The sequence below is a fragment of the Polypterus senegalus genome, chromosome 9 (assembly GCF_016835505.1).
Source record: "Polypterus senegalus isolate Bchr_013 chromosome 9, ASM1683550v1, whole genome shotgun sequence".
NCBI lineage: Eukaryota > Metazoa > Chordata > Cladistia > Polypteriformes > Polypteridae > Polypterus > Polypterus senegalus.
The window spans coordinates 120,856,486-120,865,939 of record NC_053162.1 but is presented as its reverse complement, the minus strand read 5'-3'; positions in this window follow the sequence as shown (position 1 = coordinate 120,865,939).

The following is a 9,454-nucleotide window of genomic DNA, read 5'->3' as shown; positions in this document are numbered from 1 at the left end:
ATAGGACATACAGTAGATATTTACCTGTTTTAAATACAAGAACTTAAAGACAGAAAAAGGTTTGGGGAATCCACACCATATAATGCAATGCAAGAGAGTAGTCTCAAGAAACTGTGTCCAAAAAGGGACTGAGACAGAAGGATAGAGGTCGGTTTTAAACAGCCAGTGAAGAGGAAGAGGAGGGTCCAGGAGGGGAGAGGTGGAAGAGAGGTCATGAGGAGGATATGGTCTAGAGAGGAATGACAAAAGCTGGTTAGAGCTTAGGTCTTCTTATCATCTGGTGATCTGCAGAGGAAGGAGAAGAGGCATTAGTGCAGAGCGTTAACCCCTGACTCACCATTTCACGCCCAGTTAAGCCCATTGACTGCCTCCCAAGTGCAAGTGTGTGACAACTGCTTTAAATATTAGACTGCTTTGATTGGTATCTCATCAACATATAATATCTGATAGAAAACTACTTGCTTCTCTTGAAAATTAATGTCTTTTGGGGCCGTTGGTTTCTAATCAGCATGCAGTGGTACTTTTTGATAGCTGGCAACAATGCTATTGTTTAACCAATGAAAATATGTTCACACTATTGTTAAGCAAAGAAAATTAGGATGAACCATTGTTTATTTGATTATCATATTAACCTAGGCAGAGACTGAAGCAGTTATATATTTCTGGGCAGTGGGAGGTGTGAGAACAGTGTGAAGAGAGAGAGCACAAGCAGAAGGGGATGGAGCAAGGACGGAGGATGGTGTGAGTGGACAGACAATGTAGAGAGAGACAGTCAACAAAGATCGCAGGGACTCACAGACAGATGAGGGTACATGGCTGACAAGACGCAAGATAGATGGATGGTTAAGCCTATCACCAGGGAGGAAGAGACAATTTCACCAGAGACATGCTGGTTGTGGCTCCAGTGACAGAGGGAAGACTTACAAGAGAACTGAACAAAACTGGTGAACTGGAAACGAGGTGTGCCTAGGTCATTGCAGCATGATGTACCCAGAAGTGAAAAGTATTTCTCACTCCACAACTGAGAGAAACCGAGAGGGATTTGGCAAGTTAGCAAGACTTCTGCTGAGAAACAAGCATTTGAGAAACAGGATGTTTTAGTGATACAGTTGGAAGTCTAATCATTGTGGTAACACTGCATGCAACTTGGACTTTGCATCACCAAAGGATGTATCCTCCACTGTTATGTTTTAATAGACTTTAGAGTGTAGATTGTGTCCTCTCTTTTTAAAAGGTTTTTTACTCCTGATATTTTTAGATTCTTATCTACTTTTATCTTCTTGGTGGATTTTATCTTGTCTGGCGTAATACAAGTTACTATTGTTTTTCTTCATATTGCTGTTGTGTCTTTCATTGTGTGTTTACTCATCACACAATTTAAAGAAACATGTATATTATTATGTTTAAATTTCAAGATTCCCCAAACAATTAATAAAACAGGGTAGTGTAGTCAGATATTTTAATTGTGTTTAGATTAGGTTAACTATAAGTGCGACCAAGCACCTGTTACACTATCATATGCACACTATCAGCCAAAAAGATTAAAATATTCTCAATGCAAAAGGTTTTTAACAATGTCAAATTGCAAAGGCTGCTGAAGGGCATAACAGATTCTTTTTAATTATTCATTTCATTTTTTTTTTTTCTGTGGGCTTGTTTCTCCAGCTTCCTGTTGCATAAATGTGAATATTATTGTTGCGTAAATATGAGACATCCATCCTAGCATGCCAGACTCTTTGATATTGAAAGGTCGAGATACTGTAAATGTCAAAGGTAAAACATTACTATTAAAAAGGCTGGGATTATATCACCTAGCAAACATGTCTTTACAGAAAAACACATGCAGGCACATGAAGATCATATAACTTTCACATATGATTGGCCCAAGATTTTAATTGAAGACTCCAGAATAGTTTCTAGAGATGGGTCTGAGAGGGACACCCAAGTCATCTCTTTCTTCCTTTCCCAGGCATAGTAGTGAAAGTTATGGATACCGTGGGGACCTTAGGGCCCTTGAGGTTTACCCCACAGTTTTAGGCCTGGTGATAAGGATTTAAAAGGTTTGGTTACTTATTGTACACCTGAAAATCCTGTTGTCTTTTAGTTTATATTCCTAAGCTGGCTCTTGCCATCAATGAAACGCTTAAGATGACACTTCTTCCCAAATAAGACCAGATAGGTCTAGGCCAAATTAATGTTAAAAGGGCTTTATCTTAATTTTTAAAAACAAATTAGAATGAAACAATATTAAATAATTATAATATTAATAATTTTGTAAAGCATTAATATTATAATGTAAAGCATTGTCAAGCATGTGTGTGGATCTCCTCATGGGCTCTGCCAATAAGAGAGCTCTACCACTAATCCTATTCTCTCCTTATCAACCCGTAGCACTGAGAATCTGCCCAGTAAGGGCACCTAGCCACACCCCTTCTGGTCCAACAAGAACAATGCCACCAGACTCCCAGAAGGAGGCATCATTTATGAAAGGAACCCGCCACTCGTTGGATTTCATTATGACTGAAAGATGCTTGAATTTTTTGTTATAAGTTTTTCTTTACTCCAAAGATAGGGCAGAGTGACACAACCTTGAGCGTCATACTTATTTTCGATTTGCCATTAAATGGGATGAACCGGTTGGTGCCCCAAATTAAATTAAAGTCTTCTGTTGTTACTGACATAGACCACAGCATCTACAATACAAATAAAGTGTCAGTAATACCAAGTAAGAAAATGTGTGCATGGCATAACATTCAGGTGTGTTCATAGACTTGGTTAGCTGATATATTATTGAGGAATGAGTGAGTCTCAACTGGTTCATTTCTAAATTGATCTACTCTCTCTTTTTCTGACATGTCTGGGTCTCTGATGTAGTTTCCTCTGTCAATGCACTTAGTTCCTCGAGCCATATTTATGTTAAAATCACATGTGCTGGCTCCAGACTAGTCTGAGCATTTTAAATAAAAGCACCATAAATTTCTTGGATAACAAAACAGATACTTTATAGTTAAAAATTACTGGTACAATACAGAAACAGTGTATAAATGTACTTGGGTCATAAATTATTAGTCCACAAGAGATTATGCTTTTAATTCGGATTCAGCGGGTTGGGAAATGGATGGATGGATGTAAATTGCCTCTGTACATTAGTTAATTGCCTTAAGGGATCTGTAAATTTCTTTGTAAATGAGTTCCTTTGTAGTTCATCTTAGTTCATCTGAGCAGAACTAAAGCTTATTTTGTATAAACAATCTACAGTTTAAAAGATATTATGATTTTTTTCTCCAGGACAGCTGGTTTGGAAGTTGGAGCATTTCAAAATGTTCTAGTCTCTTCGTCAAAACAATTACCACAGTTACATACATATTTTTGTAACAAAGAGTCATAATTAAAAAAGCAGTGATAAAAGAATGTAATTAGGTTGCTAATAGCATTAATATAAAACCTGTTTTATAATAACATTTTACAAAATCATGCGGCTGAAGCTGCTTCCATAGACAGCCATTCCAAATGAAGTGAGAAAAAGATTAGTTCTGTTATTAGTTGTTGGATGTCAAGGTCTGTGGCTAATAGTAGTTGAAATTTCTTAAACATAATATTTTTCAAAGAAAACCCAAATTGAAATATATAATCTACGCTGAAATCTCAAGCTAAATGTGTTAGTTGCAAAGAGGATCATTGCATTATGTTGACAATTAATTACATCCATCCATCCATTATCCAACCCACTATATCCTAACTACAGGGAGCCAATCCCAGCCAACACAAGGAGCAAGGCAAGAAACAAACCCCAGGTAGGGTGCCAGCCCACCACAGGGTGCACACACACACACACCAAGTACACACTAGAGACAATTTAGAATCACAAATGCACCTAACATGCATGTATTTGGACTGTGGGAGAAACCGGCGCACCCAGAGGAAACCCACGCAGACACGGGGAGAACATGCAAACTCCACGTAGGGAGGACCCAGGAAGCAAACCCGTGCCTCCTTACAGCGAGGCAGCAGCGCTACCAATGCGCCACCATGCCGCCACGATTAATTACAGTGTCAAAAAATATTAAATCATCATAATCTTTAGATAATGCAGCCGTGAGGTTATTTTTAACAAAAATACTGAGTACACTTTCAGTCACTGTTGCATAAAGTGTTACCAAGCCATCTTTTATAAATTTCTACATAAGTAACTCTAAGTTGCTTTTATTTATTTATTTTTTTGCTTCTATAGAATACCATGTCACTTCAATTTCAATGAGTAAACTTCTATGGCTTAAGTTAGTACAAGACGCAGCACAACTGCAGACAAATCCAATGGAATGGGAGGTAACAGGAGACAGTTTTAGTATATAATGAGACCTCCCCCTGCATTCATACAGTAAGAAACAGTGCATAATTTGTACGGTGATGAATAAATAAATAAATAATATCATTGCTACTTGTCACACACATGCGCTTGGGAGTCAACCGAAGGGACCAGAAAACGCCAATCCCACACCAGGCTGAGGGCGGCGGGTTGCTCTAAACCTCTCTAGTTTCCCTCAGCAGACCAAATACGAGAAATCCTTCCTGTCCTGCCAAGGACGTCACTTTCTGGAAACAGAGTATAAAAACCCATCATCTTTCATACCTAATCAGTTTTACTTTGGACTCAAACCTGTACACATTGTACTAAACTAAAAGCCTTTTGCAGCTAGGGAAACTATATGGGTGGCTGTTCCCAACCTTTGTTGTGTGTGCAGGAAGTAACCAGATGAGACACAAGAAGAGCGTGGCCCAGATTCACCCCTCAGAGCCATGAACCTACAGAGATTCCTTCTGCAAGCAGATAAGAACAACACCTGTTGGTGAAATGGCCCCAAACCAGTAAACAGATAGAGTAACTGAAATCTATGCCAGTAGTCATTATTAGGTATGGAGACTTGGTCTGGATATAAAAAAACTCTGTGAACAGCAGAGTAACTAAGATCCATCATCAGTTGTGCTAAGAGCTTTGGACCCTGACATATTAGTACAAGAGAGTAGAAGAGGTAGAAAAAGGACTACTTGCTAAGCTCTTTCACAGTCTTACAAGGAAACTAATGTCCCTGAACAGGGCAGAGAGGCACAGTAAGAGAGTAGGGAGAGAGAGCTAGGAGGTGTGGGACTTTCATCTCCAGCATCCTTTGGGTTCATTAAATAGATACTTGGAAGCAAGTACAGTGGTTTCCTCAGATGTTCCCTCCACCAGACTTTGAGTGATTGGGCTAGAGAAGAGAAGCTTGAACAACACAGGGCTCTCATAAACCTACAAGCCCCCGAGGTGAACTTTGACATGAGTGAGCCCACCTAGGAGATGAAGGAGGTGACAAGAGCCTTCTGAGCAAACTCTACAACAGGACTCAGCAGAGTACCCTTGAAAGTGTAAAAGAGCTGCCCCGAATTTCTTAGTCTGCTTTGCAAAATTCTGGGAACAATCTAGTGCAAGGGGTGTGTTGCCAAACAATGGGGACTGGCCAAGAGAGTATGGATTCCCCAGGAAGAAAGCTTTTTCATAAATTAAACAATTTAGATCCATCTCAGTAGATCTTGTAAAGGGCAAGGTATTTTTTCAATATACTTTCCCAATTCCTGACAGACTTGACGAATGACCACATCGACACCTTGGTACAGAAAGGTGGGATCCCAGGTATACCAGGCTGCCTGGAACACAAATGTGTTGTTATACAGCTCATCAGAGAATAATGGGAGGGCAAAGGAGACTCCATGCCATAAAATCTGGTGGAGACTACATTAAACCAGAACCATGTCAACAGAAAGATCAATGACCTAATCAATGATTACTATAATAAATTATGCATAAACATCACTCTGCATCAAACTGGCATTGCCTGGAGAAGGGCATTATCACTGGTTGTACATTTACAGTCATCCTTTTCGTCTTTGCCATGAATATGATAATGACAACAGTAGAAGCAGAATACAGAGGCCTCTGGTAAAATTCTGGCATGTGGCAGCCCCCTTTCAGAGCCTTTATGGATGAGTTCACTGTCACAACCACTTCATTCCCAGGCAGCAGGTGGATCCTTAAGAGCCTTGAGATGCTTATCTGTGACGGTGCGGGTCTGCTCCACACTACCGGTTTCCTCAGGAATTGCCTGTACTGTAACCAAGAGATGAGCCAAGCAATTGAGGACACTACACAAAGTCAGGGGAAGGTGTAAAAAGTATTCCAGTGCTTCTGTTAAAATAAATCAAACAGAGTGTTCACAAAGTGAAGTGCAAAGTTCAATAAATAAATATTCCATAAAAGTGAAGTGAAAGTGGGTGTTAAAAATTCAAGTAAATAATCCATTAAAACAAGATTAAAAAAACATAGGCAGACTACTGTCTTGAAATCAAATACCTGGTACATCCATGTAATACCGACGTCTCCTCTGCTCATCCTGAACAGATCTCACAGTAAAGGAGTTGCCCTGCCGACAGAAACATCCAACCTTCGACAGGGGTCCAGGTCCCTGCCTTCCTATGGCTATAACAATGCTCCCACTAGGCTTGAGTTCCCAAAAGCCATGGCGCTCACACTGGGGCTCCCAGTCAGAGCCTCATCGGCCCCTACTGCCTTCCTGGACTTACATGGTGAGTCTCCCTTTCCAACACCATATCACTCTGGTTCTCTGAATCATCAGCGAGAACAATCACTTCTTCAGTACTCTGGGTGTCAGTCATATGTTCCCCTTAAGGGGCTCTCTTTCCCAGATGCCTGTCATCTCTCTCTCTGTCTCTCTCTTGAGCCACTTGCTCACTCATGCTCCAACTCTCTTTTCAATCTTCCTGCCTGCTTCTCTCTCTCTTTGCTTTAACCCCCTCTTGTCTCTCTTCTATTTTTTTCTTTTGTCCTTTATTAATTTTTTCTCCATTCTCTTTCCTTTTTTTCATACAGACTCTCCTTATATATCTCCGTGGGGTGCAGAACCTCCCTTGTGCACTACAGAAAACTATTGAGGCAACTGGGACAGGCCTCGCCCCAATTACCTCACTAACATCCCGCAGCTGCATGAGCACGCACCCACGGAGATCGGGCCAGCTGTTCCATTATTTATTTTTTAAATGGGCTCATGATTATCAAGCTGCAGACCTGTCATACCACATCATCACCTGGACAATGACAAGCTTCAACAGAGCCAGATCCCATCTCCTTGTACTGAAGAAGGGCAGGGCCATGGAAAGGTTCCACTTTAAATAAGATGGTACTGCAGTTTCATTAATCACTGAGAAGACAGTCAAGGACCTTGGAAATGTTTATCTGCAGCCTCTGAGATACATTTGCCAACTGGACAACTATCAAAGAGCTCGAGCCTTAGCTGACAAAGATAGACAAGCCTGGATAATGAGGGGTGATCCATTTGACCACAGCTGCTGGGATGGAGTCTGATCACCTCCAGCTGGGTTGCGTGAATGAGAGTTTCTGATGATGTGAGACTCGAAGCACCTAGTGACCTCAAGATACATTATTGATAATGTGTATCAATGCATCCTTTGGATATGCATATCTAAACATCAATCAATAAAAAACAGCATGATTAGTGAATTAAATAAATAAATACACATCTAGCATTGTACCTTTCTTGTACCTTTCTAATCCTGCCTGCCTGTGAACTTACCTAATCCTATCTCTTGCAGCATGCTGTACTTGCTATGGCTCAACATTACTGAATGTGTTTCAGAGCTTTGCCACCAGGAAAAGAAAAATATATTTATTGAGAAACATGAGTCACTGTCCTGCACCCGAGAGAAGACACTGAGTCCAAAGACTTCAAGAAAACCAACTTTATTCCAATTAAAACAGGAACAGTCAGGATATTTATTCAAACTGGAGTTACCACTTCAGTACACACAGACACAGCAAACAAGCATGGACAGATTATACTGTTCCCTGCATCACCCATCAGGTGACAGATGTGTTATGTTGGGAGGCTGTAACACATCCTCTGGTCAATTTTGCTAAAAACCTTTGTTTTTCTACAATCTTTAACCTTAAAAGGTGCTTAAGAATGCTTAAAAGGCATTCTGTTGTGCTTTAATTCTCTAATCATACTCAGTACTTATCCTTTACGTTATTGTCAGTTTAATGCAAGTACATGATATGGATTCAACACAAAATACATAAAAACTACATTCCCTTACAAGAGTCCTTTTTTCCTTTTTGTAATTGCATTTTTATTAAAAATTGATAAATGTACAGAGACATTAAAACGGTGATGTTACAAATTAATTAGGCAGACAGACAGACAGACAGACAGACAGACAGATAGATAGATAGATAGATAGATAGATAGATAGATAGATAGATAGATAGATAGATAGATAGATAGATAGATAGATAGATAGATAGATAGATCCTCAAATACACTATGGTCTGAACATACACCACAATGTCAAAAATTAAAAAAAAAAGAAAAACGTCTGAGCTGGCTGTCACAGTCACAGTGAGGCATTATGCATTATGGCTATTGGTATAAAGGATCTCCAATAGCATTTCTTGGCACACTTCTACCGAATAATTCATTGGCTGAAAGTATTTAGTATTAGTGAGTAAGAGAGAGGACAACACAGATACAACACAGAACAGATTGCCTTGTGTATTAACTTACTTTAAGTTACATTTATCTCAAACTTACTGTTTGATTAGTTTGAAAAGCATACCTGGATATTTATTAACTTTGTTCATGACACATCTGAGGTCAAAAGATAACTTAAACTATATCCAACAGAAGAAGAACTTATCTTTGTACTGTTGTTTGTCCAATTGTCAATTTTACAGCTAAGCCAGCTCTGCCTTGATTTCTAAAGTATTCTGTTGAACCATAAGGGTTCATATGTTCATCTTTCTTAAGCTATGAGTATTTATAGTCCATTTTTAATCTGAATCCATTCTTAAACTGAGCTTTTGTTAGTGGACTAAAACGGCTAGTTTTCCTATAGACGCAGCTGTGCTAAAAGCTTTAACACCAGGTCAAACCTAAGTATGATACCCAGTTGCCCAAACTAAGAAGAAACATAAGCTCTAAATACAAAACTTGTAAAAATGGAAAAGCTAAAATAATCCAGAATATTTGTGCATGGCAAAACACTTTACCTGCTTGTGCACCAAGACATAAATAATTAGTCTGAGAAGCAGGCTTTACATATTAATCAGATCACTAGGACAGCATATTTTCACTTAAGAAACAGCAAAAGTTAGACCTCTTATATCATAGAAAGATGCTGAGAAATCAGTTCACGCTTTTGTTTTCAGTCATCTAGATTACCGTAACGCACTCCTCTCAGGACTACCCAAAAAAGACATCAATCGTTTGCAACGAGTGCAGAATGCAGCTGCTAGAATCCTAACTAGGAAAAGAAAATCCAAGCAAATTTCTCCAGTTTTGCTGTCACTACACTGGATACCTGTGTCATTCAGAACTGACTTTAA